General features: G+C 48.8%; 1 protein-coding gene across 4 annotated transcripts in view; it reads right to left on the reverse strand.

Moving 5' to 3' along the window:
• TMEM229B (transmembrane protein 229B) overlaps nucleotides 1-22,460 on the reverse strand; it is a 38,213-nt gene that overhangs the window by 13,158 nt on the left and 2,595 nt on the right. For 2 of the 4 annotated variants that reach the window (XM_073895396.1, XM_073895398.1), the window contains exons 2-4: nucleotides 18,974-19,076; nucleotides 18,755-18,834; nucleotides 181-362 (exon numbers count right to left, since the gene is read on the reverse strand). The gene's annotated coding sequence lies outside the window, so the exon portion shown is untranslated. Of the gene's footprint in view, nucleotides 1-180; nucleotides 363-18,754; nucleotides 18,835-18,973; nucleotides 19,077-20,410; nucleotides 20,586-22,460 lie in introns of those variants that run through there. The other 2 variants (XM_073895399.1, XM_025869849.2) reach the window with 2 other exon arrangements.

Raw genomic sequence — 22,460 nt, forward strand, 5'->3', positions numbered from 1 at the left:
ATGGCTCTAGCATGCTGAATGACCTGAACCTGCCGGGCACTCCCCTCCTACCCCGGAACTACAGCCCTGTGACAGGCCCTCGGACAGAATACAGGCTCAGAACTAGAACCTCCAAACCTGGGTCCGTGCCCCTGCGGCAGGGAGGGCTGGTGATCCCCGCGGAGCCTGTCACATACTCACTTATCAGACCTCTGAGTGCACGGCTCAGAACAGACATCAGGATCGCTGTGCAGGAGTGTCCCGGGTTAACCTTTGTCCTGGTGCCTGGCTGGGCCTCGGTACCATTCTCAGCAGTGGGGGCAAGCATCAGCCCCAGGGCTCAGCTGATCCTTGGCTGGTGGGCCGGAGGCTTCCATGTGTCCCTGGGAATAAAAAAGGAGGCGTTCATTACCTTCTGCTGCCCACCAGGCCAGGGGGAGAGGGAGCCTCAAGGCAAACACTACAATTGCCCAGGCTCGGGGCTCAGCACCAGGCAGGCATCCCGCCCAGGCCACTGAGCCCCCCTCTCTTGGAACCTACTATCTCCTCTGTGCTGTCCTGCTTGCTCAGGTCTGGTTAATCCAGCAATGACAGCCTGGGATGCATCCCAGGCAATTTGCACATGGGGCTAGGACTTAGGGCTTCTTGCACCGAGAGTAAATGTGTGCACATTTGTAAATCTGAGAGGGGGTATAATTTTAGACTCCAGTGCCTTTCTCATTTAGCTTCAAATTACACTCTCACCTTCGCCCTGCAGTGGCTACATCTGCTCTCAAGCGCGGTCAAGAACCTCAAGGAAGGCACATAACGTAGGAAATTTGTCACAGCATTTGGGGAGTCGAGCGCAGCTACACACAGAAAAACAAGCACACCAACAAAACGTGTGCGAGACCCTCTCCCCAAGCACACCAACAAAACGTGTGCGAGACCCTCTCCCCACAATCGCACCACCCTAATATTTATTTCACTCTATTTTATCACTATTCTTGTTAAGGCCCTTCCTGTTAACATCAATAACCGACCACAAGCTGATATAAATCTGACTTTATGATGCCCCTGGCCACATACACATTTTTAATATATCCCTAAGATTTGACCATTTGATAAAGATTCTGACTTTAACGTGAAGGTCCTGCAGCTTCTCTGAAAACCCCTTGGATGCAGCACCATCTGCACGAGCCCAAGGACAGAGCTCAGGTCGGGCTCGGCCCTACAGCGGGACAGGGGTGGAAGCTGCCCACCCTCCAAGCAGGGTTATCGGTGGAGGCGCCACCCCAGCTGGTGCCCACGACCAGCTTCCTCCATCCCCACCGAGGAGAAGTGAAAGGGCAGGAGTTGGGACTTGAAATTCACTGTATGCATATGTGTTTGTGGCCCCGGAGGGTGCACCCCCCCCCCCCCCCCCCCCCCCCCGCACTGAGACCGGTGAAGGATGAGAGCAAAGTGCAATGGGCTGCTGAGCTTGGCCTGGCCCTCCCCGGCTCCTCCCCAAACAGGAGCCTCAACCTGCCCCACCTGTCCATCTTCCCCCCTTCTCCCAGCCTGCCTGGCCAGACCCATTACCTCGAGGAAAGGGCTTTAGTGGGGCATGTCCGACATCCCCTCTACCCCCAGCATCACCATGACCTGCACCTGAGGAGTTCAATCCCACCCCCGGCACTTCCCTTTCCCTAGGCCCTAAGTGAGCCACATCAGCAAGCACAAGACAAAAGAGAAAGAGAAACCAAAGCCCACATCCTGGTAGCACAGCCTACTGGTTGCTGTAGTCAGCCCTGGGAGCCCGCTGCTGGCTGAGGGGCCCCCTGCAGATGAAGCCACTGCGGTCAGAACAGGCTCCCTTCTGAGGCCGGCCTGGCACTAGACACCTCCTGCTTCCTGGTCTGCAGGCTCTTCCCCCAGGGAGCCAGCGGGGGCTGGACGAGGAGGCGATCGTCCAGCAGGAGTCCCACCTCTGCCTCTAAGCGCACAAGCTGTCCCTGGACCCCTCTGACACTCCCTGGCCCCTGAGAGCAGGCCCCTGGTGTAGATGGCATGAGGCTCCTTTGTGGACTGCAGGGCCTGAGCTTGAAGTTTCTGGAGCACAGCAATGTGTGAAGAGCCCCTATAGCAACTAACGTGGGCAGAACTTACACTTTTTTGAGTACATCATCTCTCAGGATTCTCCCAAGACTCCTGCAGGGAGGGCAGGAATCATCCCCCGCCCACCCCAGCCCCACCCCCCATTTTTAGAGATGAAAACACTGACTCTCGGGACATTAAGAGATTAGGCCAAATTTATACATTTGACTCAAACCCTGGTCCTTGGGCTTCAGAGTCCCCCTCTCCCCACACAGCATGCCTTCAAGCTGCTTTCCATGCGTCTGCTTCATTCACTACCATCTACTTAGTCGGTTCTGTAAGCGGCTTATTTGTAAACAGTCAGCCTGAGTCTGTCCAACCAGCTTCATCGACAAGCCCCCGGGGCCTCCTCTGAGAACCTGCTCCCTCCTCACTCCTTTGTGAGGCCATCCTCCTAAGCCCCCAGCTAGTCCATCACTGATGTTCCCACAGGACTTTGAACACCTTTGCCCTGAAACATCATGTCCCATCTGAAAGTTATTATTGGCAAAAAGTTCCCCCTCCACACGGTGAATTCCTCAAGACCAGGGGATTTCTTTTGGATGGATGGACAAGCCAGCTTGAGAAGGGTCCAGCCAAAAATTCTTGGGTGATTGCACTATCCAGTGTTATTAACTAAACAGGGATGTCTCGCATTCTTCCCTAATCTTTAGGCCAACGTCAGGAAAGGGCTGTCTCCCACAAAGCACCATAAATGTGGGTTTCCAGTGGCAGGGCTATCTCTGCAAATGAGGGAAGAAAGGAGGGTGCTCGCTCTCCTTCTCCCACCTCCAGGAGCCATCACCTGGACTGCAAGGTGTGGACAGATGAGGGGGTACCTTGGGTCCGGGTAATACAGAGGACGTGTCACCCCGAGGAAGCATCCCAGGCATCCCCGGAGAAAGTGCAGGCTCCTACGTGGGCAAGGGGCCAGGCTCGGGCTCGGGTCAGAGAAAAACAATGCCTATTCTGTTATTTCTGCAAGGTGCTGGCCCTCTCAAAAGGCACATCCAGTTTTCACGCACAGAGCATTCAGTTTCCCAGAGAGGTTTAACCATCAGCGGCTGGCAGGAAATTCCCTCTGCATCATTCTCTCCCCTCCCCTATAACTATTTAGGGTAAGCTGGGCTTGCAGGATTGAATCTCCACTTCTCTGACCAGAACCTAAAAACCAAACCTGCCCCCACTCTCCCCGCAATCTCCATGGCCCAGAACCTCAGCCAGGAAGTGGCAGGCAAATGCCATCCCTTCTTCCCCCACCCTCCCCTCTTCCTCAAATCTCCCCTACCCCAGATGCCCACGAAGTAAAGAGGAAATGCCCCCAGGACCCACTGGGGGAGCTCTCCGATTACTCCAAGTGCCCTGGTTCTTCCCACAAGACCCCAAACCACTGCTCTTACTTGCCCTGTAGTAAGACCAACCCTGAACACAGGTGGATTTGGCAACTTCCCAAGTGGAGAGACCATGCTAAGGTACAAATGCAACGGGAATTCCAAATGCCCCCAGGGGAAAGCCTGCATCTGCTCAGCTCACCTTGGGAAGCAAGGAGCCCCAGGCCCTTGGGCCTGACTGGCATAGGGAAGGTTGGTGCAGACAGGAGACAGACCGCCCACACACTCCATTTGACCCCATCCTTCCACGCCATGCTCCCTCATTTTGGGATCTGGGTTTCTCTGCCAGCCGGACAACTCACCACTCTGTCCTCTGTCTCACCTGCGGGCTACTCTGTCCTGTCACCCTCCTTTCCTTCCTCCCTCCTCCCATCCAGCCCCTCCTATCTTACGCGCCTTTCTCAATGTCCCCTTCTGGACAAACCCAGACCACCCATCCCCTACACCCTGGAGGGTGGTCTCTGGCCCCGTGCCCCGTCCCTTTCCCTCCCACCCTACCCCCGGCACTGGGTAGCGGGCCGCTTGCTGCCTGAAAGGCTGGACAGTTGCTGGGCTCCCTAATTCGCCGCCTGGCTGCTGTCCCAGAGCAAGGCACGAGTTACGGTAAAGAGCTGCCGCCCCCGCCTCACTTCATCAATAATCCCCTAGGCAGATCCCAGCAGGCGGCCGCTGAGGGGCCCTGGAATCCTGGTCACTTGAGACCAGCAAGGCTCCTCCTGGCAGCTGGAAAGCGACAGACAGTGGCCTCACAGCCTCACCAACTAAGTGACCAGGAACTTATTTATCCCGGCTCTCCCTCTCACTGCCCACGTCCTTAGGGTGTGGCACAGGTGACGCCACCACCCCACACGTTTGGAGCAATGGGACACTGCTCCTCTGTTGCCTCAGCAATGCAGGCAGAAAAAAAGCCCTCCGGGTCTTTTGGAGGATAAGCCTGGGCTCCCTGAACAGCATGACACCCAGTGCCCTGCTTTTCACAGCTTTCTACAGCCAAGCCACCCCAGAGATTTTTAAACAGCCAGAGACCTCATCCAAGAGGTCCTGTGGAAGCTAATTTGTTTATTCAAGGTGTTGTATTCCAGTGGTCAACAAATATTGATGGAACACCTGCTGAAGGTCAGGCACTGAACTGAGTGTGAACAAGACAATGTTCCTGCCCCCTGGGAGCCCACATCCCTCTGGGGGAGACAGACAATAAAGCTCCTTGACATACTGGAATGTCTGATAGCAGGCCACAAAGAAGGGGAAAGGCCAGTGCGGACAGAGAAACTGGATGCTAGAGGGCAAGTCTTAAACTTCTCTAAGGAGGTAGCATTTCGGCATAGATCAAGAACATGCAAAGAAGCCTTTCAAAGAACTTTGGAGAAAGCATTCCAGGCAGAGGAACGGTAAGTGAAAAGACCCTGAGGGAGGAGCGAGCTAACAGACAAGTTTGAGGGGTGCCTGGGTGGCTCAGTCGGTTAGGTGTCCGACTCTTGATCTCAGCTCAGGCCTTGACTTAGGCTCATGAGTTCAAGCCCCACCTTGGGTTCCATGTTGGGAGCCTACTTTAAAAAAAAAAAACAAAAAAAAAAACAAGTTTGAGAGATAGCAAGGCCAGCGTGGCTAAAGTTGGTGTAATTAAGGGGTCAAACATTCCCTGCCCCTGATTGCAAAAGTCATCTGGTGGTCTCCACGGGGCCAGCTGGGCCAGGGCAAAGCCCCAGCCGCCAAGGAAACATGCCCCCCAGGCCTGGAGACTCCCCTGGTGGGCAGAGCTGGAAACTGCGGGTCTAGTCAGCTGTTTGGCAATGCCCTTATTAACAAAGAAAGGGAAAGTGAAATCTTTTGACTTGTGTCCTGGAATTTCCATCTGCTTCTCATCAAAAGAATTGAAGTAACTTTACTAGGGCCTTCTCTAGCGTGAGTGTTCCACTTTAACAAGAAAGTCAATGTTCCTTTTTAACTCCAGCTAGCTTCAGTTTTCCGTCACTTGGAATCAAGAAAATCCTGACTAACGCAGGTGATTTCCCCCCAACTGGATCATACCTCTTTGGCATGAGAATCACGTATCTGAGTGCCAACTGCCCACCTCTGCCGCCATGCAAAGTGGTGGCTCTGCCCTTGCAGACAGTGAGGGGCAGAACTGAGAATAAGATAGGTCAGGTGCCTAGCAGGCTGCGTCCATCTCAGCGGGATGTCTATAGCTTTGGAAGCTCCAAATCTCCCTTCTGGATGCTGCCCAGACTTTGTCATTTCTCCTTGATTCATGTGGCCCTTGCCAGCAACCTAGCACACCTTGACTATCTTCTAGAAAGAGGACATGAGAAAACTAGAAGCCAGGAGGTGAGGCCTAAGCCAAGAACAAGTAACACACAACTAGATTGTTTTTCTACAAACTCCAGAACAGCACTGTCCAATTTGATAGACACTAGCTACATGTGGCTATTTAAATTTTAATTTTAGGGGCGCCTGGTGGCTCCATCAGTTAAGTGTTCAACTCTTGATCCCAGCTCAGGTCTTGATCTCAGAGTTATGAGTTCGGTCCCTGCGTTGGGCTCCATGCTGGATGTGGAGCCTACTTTAAAAAAAAAAATTTTTTTTTTAATAAATCTTAATTTTAACTTCCTAAAAATGAATAAAATTAAAAACTCTGTCCCTCAGTTGGACTAGCCACATTTCAAGTGTTTCATCTGAACGGACACCCCTGCCCTCCCTCTCTTCCTCGGGCTCAGCCCTAGTTAACCATTGTGAGATGGAGGGGGCAGGGGACCGTGAACCCTTGTTCCATGAAAGTCTCTGTCTGCTGTCTGAACAGTGACTTACATGACTTACATCCAAGAGCCAGGAGAGGGCTCTTGGTGAATGAGGCCAGCCCCTGGGTCTCCGGCTATAACTCAGTCTAGGGGTGCTGCTTGGAGTGTTTAAAAGGTCCGCACCATTTATTAGGCACCTCCTGTGTGCCAGGCCGTTTCCACACAGGCCATCACATTGATCCCCCTCCCAAGTCTGTGAGGCGCACATTAACTCGGATTTACTCAGGAGGCAAGCAAAGCTCAGAGAAGTTCACCAACAGCTAGAAAATGGGAGGGCCTGGGTTTTTGCCAGCACTTTCTTCTCTTAAAACGGTCACAAGAGATGGGGATGTACGGACAGGAAATAGGGGGCTTCATTGACCCACAGCAACAGGCCACCCACAGCTGACAGTGGGTGCTCACGGTGGACAGTCTCTTGTGAGCTGCCCCTCCCAGCAAGTCCGCCCAGGGGCTTGGGAGAGCTGCCTCCAAGGGTCTGCCCATGAAGGCCCAGTTACTGAAAGACATTACATCAAAACCACAGGAAGGCCACACTACAGAGGACAAATCTGAGGTGGTAGGGGTCAGAACCCAGCTGGGCGGCACTCCTCCTGGGCAAAGAAGGGAGGGGCATGATAAAATGTTGTCGCAGGAAATTATACAAACCATGAGTTTCTTATCCTTGCATCCCTCTGTCCTGGACAAGGCGTACGGTAGGGACTCAGTATCCAAGTGCTGAATGGGGGACAGGACAAGGTGCAGGTCCTCCCTGAGTGAGGAGGCCTGGCCAAGAGGAGCCGGGAGGGCAGAGACGCTGAGGGGGACGATGGGAATGAGGCGTTCCGAGGGAGCTACGACGGTCTCCATCTGCTCCACGTATCCAATCCGAACGTCCCCTTCATTTAAGTAATGGCCCCAGAGGGCAGGCCCCCCTACACCAGGCTGGGTCCCCACTGCAGCTGCCAGGCACTGCCACCAGGAGTGTAAACCCAGCAGCCCCGACCCCTCACTCAGCCTCTCGCTGGACAGCTCCATCTAGAGTGAAAACACCGAGGCTTGCAACATGTTCAAAATATGGCTCCACACAGCACTTAGGCAAGAGTAATTAAAGGGATGTTATCACAGTCAGTCTCTCATTAGCCACGTAATTAGACTGCTGAAAATAATTAACATTCCTTTTGACAAAGGAAACAGAGGACCCATTACATTCATTAGGACAGCCTCAAACTAGCCTGAGGAAGGCTGAGAAGAGAAGTCATCCCCTCCCAGTCGGGCACAGGACAGAGTCAGCATCCGGCAACCCAGACCTGGTGGTGAGCCGTGCCCCGGCCGGGGTGCCCCCAGCTATGTATTACAGATAACAATAACACACTCGCACATACTCAGAGAAAAAGCCCTTGAAGGAAATGCATGACTGTATCAAGACAGCAGGGCTGGGGCATATGCCTGCCTCCCCCGTGGCCACAGAACATGACAGAAGAGACATTTTCTAGGAAGAATAAATCCATTACAGCACCAGAAAACAAGAAGGAATGATATGGGCTCCCTGAAGATGGTAAGATGGTAAAGTAAAAGGAAATCAACTGGAGAAACCACAACCCCCCAAAATAAAAACATAAAAACAAGTATTCACAATAATAATCCTAGTAACTGGTGCTCATACACTGCACATCTATGACAGACACCAGTCTAGGAACTTTGCACACATGATCTCATGTGACCCTCACATACAGACCATTATCCTCACTTTATAAATAAGACCCAGATTTACCTAGCTTTTCCAAAGTCAGAGTACGAATAAGTGTTGGGTTAGGATCTGAACCCAATCAAGTGTGGCTGAGGGTTCTGTGCTCAGTCAGGGGAGCGGCTCTGGGGGCTTCAAGTTTGGAGCGAGCTCATCGGGGGCGGGGGGGCACGAGAAGCCCCGAATGGTTGGTGATTGGATCTGGAGCAGCTGGGCAAGCGGGCCCCTACCCCGCCCCTCCACCCAGGCTTGCACCTGGGCACTGGGGCAGGGAGGCAACAGGAGCACCTAGACACTAGTCCAGGGGGCACATCCCGCCCTCCTGCCCACAACCAGTGACTGGCACAGAACGGGGGTTCGCAGAGCGGTGACTGAAAAACCTCACAATACAAAGAGAGGAACACATAACCATAACTCACCAAACATTTGACAAAAACCAAAACCGTCAAAGAAGCACCAAATTTGAGAACAGAAGTTACAGGTAGAAAACAGAATAAATAAAGTCGACAGAATGAAACATTTTTAAAGGTACAATTAATATCCCCTGAGGGATAAGAAAGGCTCCTGAATCCATGAGCCAAAACAAGTCTGATACCAGAAGAATGTTAAAGACCTTACAAGTGAAGGAAATACACCATGGTTGACCAGTTATCTCTGGATGAAAGAATAATCTCATTAAAATTTTTTCTTTATATATGTCTGCTTTTCTGAACTTCCTATACTGAATGCGTATTACTTTGAGAACTGGAAAAGTTATTTTTAAAATTCTGGCATGAGGTAGGTGCTCAGTAAGGTTTGGTTGCACAGTCAATCCTGCCCACTGTGCCAACACTTGGCCCTATCCAGGCCGGCCCATAGTTCACTGCTCCCCAGTTACACCATCCACACTCCATCTCCCCGCCTCTGTGCACACAGCCGCCCTCCTGGAGTGCCCTTATCTCTCCTCCGTTTCCCCATGTTTGCCTGTTCTTCAGTGCCCACTCAAAGATTACCCTCCTTAATGAAAGACCCTTGCACCCCCCTTAACCCATTCATCCCTCTTCCCCAAACTCCTAAGGGCACCTATTTCTCCAGGGACATGGGACAGCTCGGGTTGAGCTGCCTGGTGGGGTGATAGTGCTGACAACTTATTTGCCCTTTACCTTTCAGTGAGTCTAAGTCTTGTCTCCCGACTCTATCCTAGGCTCCTTAAAGACACCGAGGGGGCACAAGCCTACTTTTTATGCCCCACTGTGCCCAAGTAAAGCTGAGACGCTTTTGCAAGAACATGCTTACATGTCAGTTGAATAAATGACGAATGAGCTGCTCTTCCTGATGGGAGTAGAAGAGGCAGACTATTCTGGAAATGCAGTTACTCAACAGGGCTGCACCTGCACAGCACCTGGGTGAGATCCTGGAAACGGGCCACCTGGGTTGGTCCCAGACAGCTTTGAACTCCTGCCCCTTGCCTACGATCCAGAAATACCTGTAAACCCAGAGAGGATGGCTGGTAAAACTAGGGGCAAAATGTTGATGAGCAGGATATTTATATGGTCTTCATGTGCCTCCCCACAGACTGCTTATTAGTAGCAAGGGAAAATTAGTAAACACACAGTGAAGAAATTAGACAACACCTTGACCGAGAGCTCAAACTTAACATCACACATAAGGGGCAGATGACCAGACAGTGCCTCTGGACGTAATACACTGAAAAGAACGCAATGTCATTCGTTATGTCCCCATCGGGAGTGTATAACCCCGTGTCTGAACATGAGGCAACATCAGACAAAATCCAAAGGGAAAAACATTCTATATTTTTTTTAAAGGGGGAGGAAAAGGCTATATTCTTCGAAAATGTCAATGTCCTGAAAGCCAAAGACAGGCTCTGGAACAGTTCTAGATCCAAGGGGACTAAAGGGACATGACAACTAAATGCAGTATGGGATTCCAGAAGGGACCTTGTACTGGAGACGGGGGAAAACCATAAAGGACATTATTGAGTCAGTTGACAAAACTGGAATAGCGCCAGCAGATTAAAGTATCATATCAACATTCAATTTGCTGAAGGTTATATAAAATGACATTCTTATTCTTAGAACACCCGCACTGAAGGGTTTGCAAAGAAAGGGCCATGATGCACGCAACTCTCTCTTAAATAGTCCAGAAAAAGGAAAGAGAAAGGGAACATAAGTGATAAAGCAAATGAGGCCAGATGTCAAAAAGACTGAATCTGGATAGAGTATATTGGGTGTTTTGTACTAGTCTGACAGCTTTTCTATAAATTTGAAATGACTTCCAAATGCAAAGTTTTGGGGGAAAAAAACACAACAAAGGGGCCCCTTCCACCAGACAGGGTGTGGGGCAGGGGTGGAGCAGACATAGAGGGTGAATCCAGGGACGACATTAGTCATCACATGTCGGCATTGGGCACAAAATTTCCAGCTCTGCCAAAATTTCTTCTCCCAGTTTCGACCTCCCCTTTTCTTACTTCTCCATCCATTTACTCCTTCCTCTCCCCAAGATCACCAGTCTTCCAGGAGGCCTCCCTACTAATACCAGAGGGCAGGGCTGATTCACCTTTTGGGTCTATTCTTATTATATGTAGTTAATATCTTCTGGGGATGTTTTGGCATCTCTTTTGTCCACAAGCCCACCATAACAAGTCAGGTTATATTTGTTAAGCCACAGCCTTCGAGGTGTTATATGATATTTCTTCTCCCCAGCCCCCCCAAATTTTGTGGCTAGTCCTATTCATATGGCTTGACTTTTAGGCCTGTAGGCCTTATTCCTCCCTTTGGAGATCTCACGCAGGCTTTCTAGGGTGTGCGCCCCATTTCCCATAGCCCACCGCCATTGCCACCACCTGACTCCAGTGTAAACCTCCCCCCCCCCCCACACACACACCCTGGTGTCGTCAGTCACAGCTGGGTGTGGTCACAACACACAGTTACCGCTGTCTCTTGAAGCAGCCTCCCTGTGGGCTAAAGGGAATCAAGCAAACCATCACATTGTACAAATTCATTTATTAATTCAGAAGTCCTATTCACATCTTTTATGTGCAGACTACTCAGCGCTAAGGAGGTTGGATATGAAAACTGAAGCACAAGAGGGGGGCTGGTTGTTTTCAAAACACTAGAAATATAAAATCTTGGAAATCCTACTATCAAACACCAGAAAACTAATTGTAACAGTAACTTTCACTTCTCACAGTGCTTTTCACTTAAGCCCTTTCAAGTTCATCTCATTATTCATGCATTCATTCACATGTTCAATAAACAATTACTCAGGATCTGTGTTGGGCCACCAGGGACATGCAAAGGCTGGAGAGGCCAAGGCCCTACTTGGGCCACAGGAAGCCACCGTTCTATGTGGCCCTGGATCACCCAACTGGCCTGGATGTACGTGCTTAGGGTGCCGGCCATGATGGGGCACCAAAGAAAATTATTTAAAAAGAGAGAAAATGAGAGGGAGTCAGAAAGAAACTATTGTGGCTTCAGTGCACCAATAAATTTTGCTGTTTCTAAAAACATGACTCTATCTTAGAACTTAGAATTATATTAATTTATGTTTAATTATTTATGGGACTATAAGTGCATCAGTGCTGACCACCTCTAAAGATCTCGATCCAGCCTAGACAGTAAGTAGAGGTTGCAGTCCTGAATGCTGACAAGAGTCGAGCAGCCAACTCAAATTAGTAAAGATATAAGTGATATATATATATATATATATATAGTGAAGATATAGTGAATATATATTCTATTAAGAAAGTAGGACTAAGGGTGCCTGGGTGCCTCAGTCAGTGAAACTCTTGATTTTGGCTCAGGTCATGATCTCAGCGTTCGTGAGATCGAGCCCCGAGTCTGGCTCCTCACTGAGCGAGCAGCCTGCTTAAGATTCTCTCTCCCTCCCCCTCTGCCCCTCCATCCCACCTCGTGCTCCGTCTCTCTCAAAAAATAAAATAAAGCACACAGGACTGATAGGACTTGGCAGGGATTTCTAGGGAGGGGGCGGGAGTCGAGGGTGACACCCAGACTTTTGACTTGGGCAACAGCAGTGTCATTCTCTGAGAGAAGAGGATACAAGGAGAGGGGAAGAAATAACCCACTATGCGCTGCCTTTCAGATGCTCCAAGTCTGAGCTGCCCACAGCCTCTGGTTGGAGGCAGGTCAAGGGCCCTCAGCTGAATGAAGCAACACAGAGCGAGGCTCTGGGGAGAAGGGGAGAGGGGTGATATCCGGGGCTGGCCGAGGACAAGGCACTGTGAAGGGGTCTGAGCTAGGGCCAAGGAGGCAGGAGGACCCCTAGGAAAGGAGCCTGTCAGGAGGAGGGAGCTGGGGGTGTCAGGGGCCATGGTCAACTGCAGAGTCAAGTCAGACGGGCTGGAGAGATTTAGCAGCACGGAGGCCACTGGGGGCCATTCAGTAAGGAAGAACCACCACAAGAGGAGGTGACTGAGACAGTGTGTACTGATGACTCTCGAGGATAACTCTTTTGAGAAGTTTGCTTGTGAAGGGATGGAGATAGAAGAGCTGCTGGAGAAGTAGCGATGAGGGGCTATCCTTTCTCCCTTCCTCCTTTCCTAGATAACAGAGACCTAAGGAGGCTGAAATGCTAAGAAAAAAACCACACAGCAAGGGAGCGCTTGTAGATAGGAAAAGTGCTGTGGGGTACACATGGATGCTCTGGCCGTGGAGGAGAGCACAACGAGCCCCAATCCCGAATGCCAGCAGGACACATGCATCATCATAACCCCCTTCACAGAGAGGAAAGCCAGGCATCCGGAGTTAAGGTCATGCAAGTACTGAGGTGCTAGAGCCCAGACCTGGAACACAGTCCTTCTTCCAGACTTCCAGACTAGTAGTTCTCAATGGGGCCACCCCAGGGTTGGAGGGAGCCTCAGTCAGCACCGTGGTGGATGGGGGTGCTTACAGGTCCTTAGCGGTGGGAACCCGGAATTCCCACAACAGTCCACAAACAAACTCTCCCACATGACTTTAGAACATTCCACTGGATATTCACAGAAGTGAAAAGCCCATTTATAATCATCTGCATCTAGAACTAAACTCCCTTTCTGAAATAAACACAGAGGATTTTTGCATGGTCTTAACATATACTGAATTGTCTGGGAATGCCATCACAGTGCAATTCGAGGGGATACTGTACCTCATAATCTTTGGAACTTGACCAAGAGTGGTTGACCATCTGGGAAAATCACGTCAACCTCAGCGGCACCTCTCCTGGTGTCTGAGTCACCCACACAACACACCTGTATCCTGTGGGTATTTGTGGCTGTTATATTCTCAGTGAGTCTATGTACAGGCTCAAGCATCTGCCTTCTTCCTTCTGTTTTCCGTGTAGTCGTCCCCAAGCAATTACATACTAGAATACATGACATTGTATTATAACTAACTATTCCTTTATTTCTCTTTTATGTTACATTTAGGGTATTATATTGATTTTTTTAACATGTGTATATGTAGGTCGTATTATTTAGGAATTTTATTCAGGGTAATCAGAAGGCATTACAAATATTTGCTAGATAAAAAGGGGGCACCATTCCAGATCATGTGCCCCTAGAATCAAAGGGAAACTGCAGTGCCAAGAGGAATCAAGGGGTGAAGAGAATTACAGTGGCTTCAAAAGATCATGCCATGGAAGAAATTTAATGGTCTGTTACGGATATCGACATGAAGCTCCTGAATGATGGGTGTACAGATAATGTGGTCAACTTATGGGATATAAGAAAACTATTCAATTGGGCACCCTTGGGAAATTTCATCTCCATGATTAATTTAAATTATACTGTATCTCAGCATTTTCCAGCCTAAAGATGATGGGTAAAAGACCACAAGGCATCCATAGGACCTGGGAAATGATAAATAGTTCAATGTCTGGAGGCAAAGGTGTGTTTAGAAGAAGTCAAAGAAATAGGTGCTAGGATTGGTCTGGGGAACATCTTCTTAATGGATGAGAAGATGAGTAAACAGTATGTAAGAGGATGCTTACAGATATTTATGGAAAATGCTGTATCGTGAGGAATCACGGACAGGAATAGGGATAGAGAAGTGATCTCAGAGGACCTCCACTAGGGTAAAAGGCAGGCCAGAAATACTTCGGGCTCAGATTCTGAGAGGGATGGTTATTTAATGGTGGGAGAAAGATGGCCTGAATTCTCATAAGCACACCCATCACTGACAAATAGGGACTAAGAGCTGGAAAAAAAAAAAAAAGGTGTCTTTCAATCAAGAGGGGATAGCTAACTGATTCATGAGTCTTCCCCCATCTGAGGACACCCAGGGCCTGGGAAGAGAGGAAGAGAGCAGCCTGCCAGCTTAGAGTGCCAATGGAAGGTCCAGAAACAAGACGTCTGAGCCTGGCTCTTCTACAAACACTTGCAACCCTATCACCTCTCAGTTTCCTCATCAAAAGATGAATAAGGGTACCTGGGTGGCTTAGGTGGGTAAGCGTCTGCCTTCAGTTCAGGTCATGGTCCCAGGGTCCTGGGATCGAGCCCCGCATCGGGCTCCCTGCTCAGCGGGAGGCCGGCTTCTCCCTCTCCCACTCCCCCTGCTTGTGTTCCCTCTCTCGCTGTGTCTCTCTCTGTCAAATAAATAAATAAAATCTTAAAAAAAAAAAGATGAATAAAACACAATGGAGGGGCGCCTGGCTAGCTCAGTTGGTAGAGCACGTGAACCTTAATCTCATAGTCATGAGTTCGAGCCCCACATTGGGCACAGATAGTACTTTTTAAAAAAAAACACACAATGGAACGCTTTAGATTCCATCATTGTACATTTTTCTATTGTTTTCACGTTTTCCCAGGAGCATCTGTGTGTGTGTGTGTATGCGCGCGCGCGTGTGTGTGTGTGTATTTATTTATTTAATGTCAGGTCAAAGTAGCTGTAGGAACTATCAATCAGATTGACTCTCACGTGAGTAGCTGCATCACATCCTAGAAAAAAGTAGAGGAACCGGGCTCACCTGGGCTCCAAAAAGCATCCAGATGTAGGAAATGTCTCTAGGAACCAGTTTACAAGTCTCTCTGGAGAGCTGATTCAGCCAAGGAGCCAACAGGACTCCACAGGTTGAATTGAGCTGCAAATACCCAGCAGGTAGCTCCTACTCTAAGGACACACCAGTTCATCCCAGAAACAGGGATGTGGGAAGAAGAAAGCCTTCTTGGTTCAGGAGTCATGCAGGGCTGGGATTAGGAAGGCGGGTAAGGCAAGAGAGGCACAAACTTTAAGGAGGCACCAAAAACACTTACAAATCAAGTTACACGATCTCGTAATGCAATATTTTTAAAAAATCAAATTGGTAAACAAAGTCATGTTGCAATCAGAGCTGGGATTAGGGCAAGGCCGACCAGGCAAGGGCAACATGAGGTTCTCTGATGTTAGACGTGTCCTGCTTAACAAAGACCAGTCCCACCTGCAATGCCAACAGCACCTCTGTGGACAAGCACCACCCAGCACCACCATCCCTTTCCCAAATTCAGAATTCAGAATTTTTTAGATTTTTTTTAAGAGGTGATGTAGAACACATCCCGTGGATTACATCATCCCCACAACAGGGTTTGGGGCGAGCACCTCAATTTAACACATTAATATTTCTGCAATCAGACCTATGACTAGTCACGCCCCTCCATTGTTTGTCCTGAGCAGGTATTGCCATTACGTGAGTTAAAGAAAAGTTTTTTGGTTTTAGAACGTTTTGGATTTTGACACTGCCGATAAAGGCGTGTGGGCTTTAAGGCATTACATTAGGTCTCTCAAAGATAAAAGGCAGCAGGTTGAACCCAAACATTGATCACCCAGAAGAAGGTGAATCATAAAAGTTGGTCAAGCCCAGGGCAGACTTAGAGCAGTGCTTCCCACAAGTCAACCAACTAATAGTCAATCCATTTTGTGTGTAAAACCTTGTGCAGAGTCCTGGGAGGTAGAAGACCGGCAAGACACACAGTTCCCACCCTCAAGAGCTTAGAGGTTAGGGGGGACAAGAAGGTAAACATAAATCATGCTCTACTGAAAACTAAAGGGAGCTAACCCACACTCACACTTTACAAATGTTGAAACCATTACAGAAGGGGAGGAGGGTGGGGGGCATGGGGAAATAGGTGATGCAGATTAAGGAGGGCACTTCTGATGAGCACTGGGTGTCCTCCGTAAGTGATGAATCACTAAATTCTACACCTGTAACTATTATACACCGTGTGTTCACTAACTGGAATTTAAATAAAAATTTGGAGGAAAAAAATGTTGAAACCAAGGTTCAGAGAGGTCTCAGGCCTTGCACAAGTTAGCACCAGGCAGTTAACCGCACAGAGAGATCAGAATCTGAGTTTGCTAACTGCCCTTCGCTACTCTTTGCAGAAAAGCACATAATAATTGCCAATATAGTAATGAAATTCCAAGAGGAGTAAAAGATCCCAGCTGAAGTGGTTTTGGTCAAACACACCTTTGCGGCAAAGATGAGTCTGACTTGGAGAAAGGACTTTGATTTGGGGAGGCAGAAGAGCAGAGGAGGGCCCTCTGGGCGGGGAGGGGAGGGGACAGGGGGCGGGGCATGAGTCTCTCAGGGTCCTTGCGCGAGGGGGTGAGGCTCCTGCAAAGGGCACGGAGGAACTACCGGAAAGGCAACATGGAGAACTTGAAGGCCGGAGTGAAGAACCCACACTTATGCTCCCTAAGGCAGCATTTGCCAACCATCTGCTTTTCACCTCACGACTTATGGCTGCCCACCACCCTTGTGGGCAGAGACAGCGTGGAGTGGGTTAAAAAAGCATGCTCTGGGCTCAGATTCTTCCCATCTGAATCCAGGCTCTGATGCCAACTCTATGACCTAGGACAAGCTGCTCGACCTCTCTTTGCTCTTTTTGTAGAATGGAAATAATAAAAGCATCTCCCCCACAAGGGTTAAATGGAAGAGCCTGTTTCTGGGACTGCTAACAGTACCTGGCATTATGAGCACTCAAGTGTTAGCTGTTGTTAACCTATTTATTTAAGTTAAATTTATTTAAGTTAAATTTTTAAATATGTGCTGCCGCCTTATCTCGAGCTATAGTATCTGTGACGTAACGGGATTCTTGTGACAATTATGGTTTTGACACACATATAGCTAGAGGTTTTCATTTCATCATATGTAAGAGAAGGCTGGCATGAGACCTGAGCAGGTCTTGTCCAAGAGGGCCACCCAGACAGACTGGAGGACCTTAGCTGGAAGAAGCTTGAGGTAAATCACTGGGTTTTATGGGCTCATGAAAAAATAATGATCTAGAATAGAGGATAATTTGCTCTTTTCAAGACAATCAGAAGTGAATGATCCCAGCAACTGGTGGGGAGGAGCCTCTGAGGAAGCCATGAACACAGCCACAAGAGAGAATCAGCATCAAATAGCTGCTAGGCCTGGGAAGCTGGAAGCTGAAGCCGGCAGACACCAGTACTGCCCAGGTAAGCCATTTCCTGTCCCTCCCAGCCCAGTGACAAAGGACTGAACAGAGTAAGTATTGAGTTGAGGCTATGTTTTGTGACTTAAAGTGACCACAGGACCTTCTACTGCCTAAGAATGACCCAGACTGTTATGGGGCCTGAGTTTTCAGCCCAGGACAGGAAAAGAACGAATCCCACTGAATAAGCATAAAGGGACAGTGGGAGACAAAATTAAGTCACTTTCTGAGTACAACCCAATGAGTCTTGTTTCTGTATACTCATTAACTCATTAGAAACATAGCTATTTAAATGAAATGTTTTGTCCCTGTACCAACTGAAATCATCTCCCATGTTCCCAGTGGTAGGGTAACCACTGGGAATAATGGGATTAAGGGCAGTAAGGAACTAAGAGGAAAAGCAAGGCAGGCAGGGACAGAAAAGATTGGTTTGGTGGGTTCAGTGGGAATTCACTTGCTCCTCAACCTTGAACATGATGAAAGGAAAATCGACGATGTACCAACAGACAGCAGAATCCAAGGGTCCTTGGACAAATGGCTTTGTTCAAAGGGAACTTGAGATGACCCAAATCCATGAACAGAAATGCTGTGACTCCCTGAGTTCCTGGGCTGAGCTTCCGAGCGGAGTGAGGGCTGCCAGAGGAGGCATGTTCTCACTAACCCCGAGTTACCTGGAAAGCAGCGGTCAAAGCGCCCAGGTCCCGCAGCCTTGGGCTGGGGGGCTGGGGCGTGGATTCTGGGTTGAACCATGCCCCGGAGTCTGCCAAATCAAGTGCAGTAGGTGCAACATATGCCAAAACACAACTTCCCTGCTGCCTTCGGCTGGGGACAGTTGGAGGATGAGAGGAGTGTGAAGTTAAGTGTTAAGACAGGAGACGAGGCATGCTCCTCACAGTTTAGGAGATGGTGAATACAGGGTAAACAGATGCCACCTCTCAGCTGCCCCACTTAAACAGTCAGAGGAGAAATGACCTAACCCAGTCCCCCTTCCCAAGAAGGGACTTACTCCTGCTCTGACTTTGTCCCTTAATTTGGCTTCCTTCTCCTTCAACCCCACCTCTGTTCTCCCAGCTCTAACTTCCTACAATTCTAGACCAGCTGAGTTATTCCCTGAGAAAGGACCAAACTGTCCAGACTCTGCTGGGTCAGCCAGCATTATTGCTGGAGGAGATTTACAAAATCTCTCTTTCAACATCCTCATCTTACATATGAGGAAACGAAAGGCCAAAGCACTCACGTCATGTGGCCAGAGTCACTGAGCCAAGAGAACCCCAATCTCCCTGCCCCCCGGGATGATGCTCCATTATACACCACCACGCTCACTCTCAAAGTGGGGTCTGCTTACCTCCCCAGACCACCACCTCAATCTTCATTCCTCTTCCACAAACACCTCAAAATGGTAGAAGAGCCTTAGAGTTAACTTGCCTGGAACAAATATGGATGAAAATTATGAGAATCATCTCAATGAACTAACCGGTAACTTTGAAGGGAACACTCAGTGGCCACAAATACTTTCTCAGAAGAACAGGACAGTCCAGTGCTTGCTACCCTTTGCAGAGTATACCTGGGACCCCAGAGTCAGAATCAGGTCTCCACAGCTGGACTCTAACGATGAGCAGGGGAAGGCCCGGAAACCAGGTTGGAGGATGAGGTCTGGAGTCAAGAATCTGCAAAGATAAGCCATTATGACTGGTGGCAGTAGGGTGACAGAAAGAAAAACGCTGCCCAGAGAGTCTGTTCAGTGAGAGAAAAATTTGGGCATCAAAATGAAATGGGGTTTATGAGATACATTCCTATGCCAAGCAGAGAGTCTGTTCCCCTTATAGTAACTCCCAGGCCATCTGGTCTACTTCCTCAGTGCAAGGTACCAACCTCTCTCTCCTTCCCGAACATTCATTGGGACGTTGTTTTTCAAATAATCTGTACTTCCATCTCCTTTTAACTAGCTGTGTTTAACCCCCATCAGCTCTCCTTCTTCTATCTTACTGACACTATCTCCACGTTAACCTTCTCCTCAAGACTTGTTCCATGCCCTGATCCAAGGTTACAGAACACAACAGAATCAGACAGATCCCAGCTCACATCCCAGTTTGGGCACTTCTAGTCGTGTGACATGTGCAATCACTTTATCTTTCAGAGCTTCAGTTTTCCCAGCCTGTAAAATGGGGATAATTAGTAGTAGCTATCTCATTGCTGTGAGAGAAAGAGAACATATGTCAAGTGATTAGCCCAATGCCTGGCATACAGTAAGTCTTTAAGAAATGGTGGCTGTCACTGTTATCATTGTTATGATCACTGAAACCAGCCGAAGCTCCATTTGTGGAATTAAGGCTCGGAGGGCTGAAATCGGCTGTCCAAGTTCACACAAGTGAATCAGGGAGGGATCCAAGATTTTCCTGATTCTGGAAGCCTTTGCCAACCATCGGCTCCTGCACAAACGACATCATTGCCTAATGACCTAGAAATCTGAGTATCTGATCACATCCATGTACCACAGCTGATGATTTAACAAGCACTCACCATGTGCTAGAAACTGTGCAGGCACTACGAAAGCTTTAAGGCACCTATAGGTCATTGTATGGAAGTCATTCCCTTGTTTGTAGCAGGCAAAAACACAGTTAGAAAAACAAAAATCTGGAGCTGCTCCTTGTGTTACCCAGTGCTGACACATTTCTCATCCATATTTGTTTTAAGAGCGAGCTGAAAGTAAGACCAATACCCTGGCTGCCTTAGTCCTGGCTTTCAAAAGTCCTTTTGGATTGGGAATGAGAGGGAGGGGGCACCTACAGACTAGAATGGGATCTGACCAAGGACGGCTATAAAAAAGAAGGTAAGGTTTGGCAGTAAGCTAAAAATAGGTCCCCACCATTGTTCCAAAGCACATCGATTATTGTCTATAAGGTGGGATTCTCACGGCACCCGGGCCCATCCCTCCACCTCCCGTGCAAGCACTGAAACCGTGGAGCCCAGGAAGCACATTTTATCTTGAAGCATGAATCACCCTTCAGAAGTCCAGAAAAGAATCCTCTCTTTGTGGCTCTTCAATCTCCTTCTTGGCTGGCATCCCTAGATCCTCGGGGCTGGTATCGAGGCCTTAACGAAAACTCAGGGTGAGTGACCTTTCTGATGGAAACCGACCATTCCAGAAACTCATGTGATGGGGTGCCCCTTAAAAACTGAAAGGAAACAGTGAATGAATGAACCAGCTAGAAAGCATTCATCATTCAAGCTCAACTGCGGAAGCAGTCAGAAATGGCTAATCCAGTGTGTTCTGAAGGCGGGGCTTCCAAAGTAGAAAGGAATGGCAGAAAATGCTCTCAGATTATGTGCACCCCCCCATCTATTAGATCTCCCTACATAAGGTTAGGATTTGACAATGCAAGTCTTATCTCTTTTAAAACTGTTATGCTTCTAAAGGATGGAGCCGCAGGAAGGAGCAACCTGAGACCCAAGTCCTGTCCATGTACACTGTTGGCCCTAATTTCAAGGACGCTGTCCCTTCTACAATACCAGTCACACTGGGGCCAAGAGCCTGAAAGGATATCAAGCTCTCTGTTGGGGAGCCAGCAGAGTAAAGGATAATGGGCAGCTGGATGGTCAGAAACAGAAATTGGCAATGACTTTGGTTACTCCTCACATTGCCAGACAGGACTGTGACCAGCCCCAAAGATAGAAGCACCAACATCAGAGGAGGGTAGAAAGTTACCTTTCAGAACCATCCTTTGAAGGAGCAGGGGACTAATACCACTCTGTGGCCTCAACCCCACTAAATGTATATATAGGGGGATTGATGTTAAAATGAACATTGAGGACAGCCTTGGGTGGAGGAGAGTAGGAGCCCACACCTACAGGATGGGTGTGAGCACAGGCAAGCGGGCAGGCCCTCCTTTTTTATCTGGGAATGAGACCTGACTGATTCAGCTTCAGCTCTATCCAGGGATGTGAGTTGCAGGGGTGACAGCCACTTCCTTTTCCTTAAATCACAGCAGCATGGAGAATCCCACAGTGCAGAGTCTGAGGCCCATGGGCATCAGAAACAAAACATGTGGGTTCCTAAACTCCATCGGTGGGTCTTCATCTTATTAGGGAGTCCTCTAGTGCTTGAGTCTCAAACACGGTGAAATTGCAGGAAAGGAAAACTTGCCCCCCACAGACCGTCACACACACCGCAGCCACTGGCCTAACTCTCAGTGTGGCTCAGTTTCCCTGAAGGGAAACCATAACCAGAAGTGTGGCCTCCTAGCCCATCCCCAGAAATCCGCTTCCGCTTCACTTTTCAAATACAAAGCCTCTGACTTCTGAGATGGGGTGGTAAAGCAAGCAGAAGACCTGGCCAGAAAGGCTGTATTTCTTCCTGACATCCCTTCTGACATTCCCTCCTTAGCCAGGTGTTGCCAAAAAGGAAGCTGAGAGTTTGCCAAGTCAGAAATTATCCACACCTTAAAAGGAATGTTCCTGCAATAAAAGAAAAGAAAGAAAGAAAGAGAGAGAGAGAGAGAGAGAGAGAGAGAGAGAGAAAGAAAGAAAAAGAAAGAAAGAAAGAAAGAAAAGAAAGAAAGAAAGAAAGAAAGAAAGAAAGAAAGAAAGAAAGAAAAGAAAGAAAGGAAAACCCAAACCACCTTGCCTATAAATTGGGGGTGAGGGGAGAAAGTAGGAGGAAAGTAAAGGGATACAAATTTGAAAATGGCCAGGCTGTGCAGGGAGGGGGGGCAGGCTTAGATTTCCCTTCCCTCAAGGACAGCCAGATCTGATACGGCCTCTGATAAGACCAAATGGCTTCACTTTACTGCCTGTACCCAGGTCTCAACTTGTAACATCAGAGTCCCTGACATCATCAGAGACCCTTCTCAGAGCTTGGAAGGTGACTGTCCCTGATGTCCAGGCTGGACCCTGTCTACTGGGGGAAATCCTACCTGGAAGGAGTTCTAGGATGTCCAGAGAGCAGAGACCGAAGAAAAATACTTTGCAGCCTGCATGCTGCAACTACGCTTTTTAAAACCAGCGCTGAGCTTTCCCTATCACAAAAGCTGTAATTTACCCTTTCCTGCAAA

Source organism: Callorhinus ursinus, unplaced genomic scaffold (assembly GCF_003265705.2).
Source record: "Callorhinus ursinus isolate GAN/ISIS: 27379988/994484 unplaced genomic scaffold, GSC_fseal_2.0 scaffold8, whole genome shotgun sequence".
In the NCBI taxonomy this organism is placed as follows: domain Eukaryota; kingdom Metazoa; phylum Chordata; class Mammalia; order Carnivora; family Otariidae; genus Callorhinus; species Callorhinus ursinus.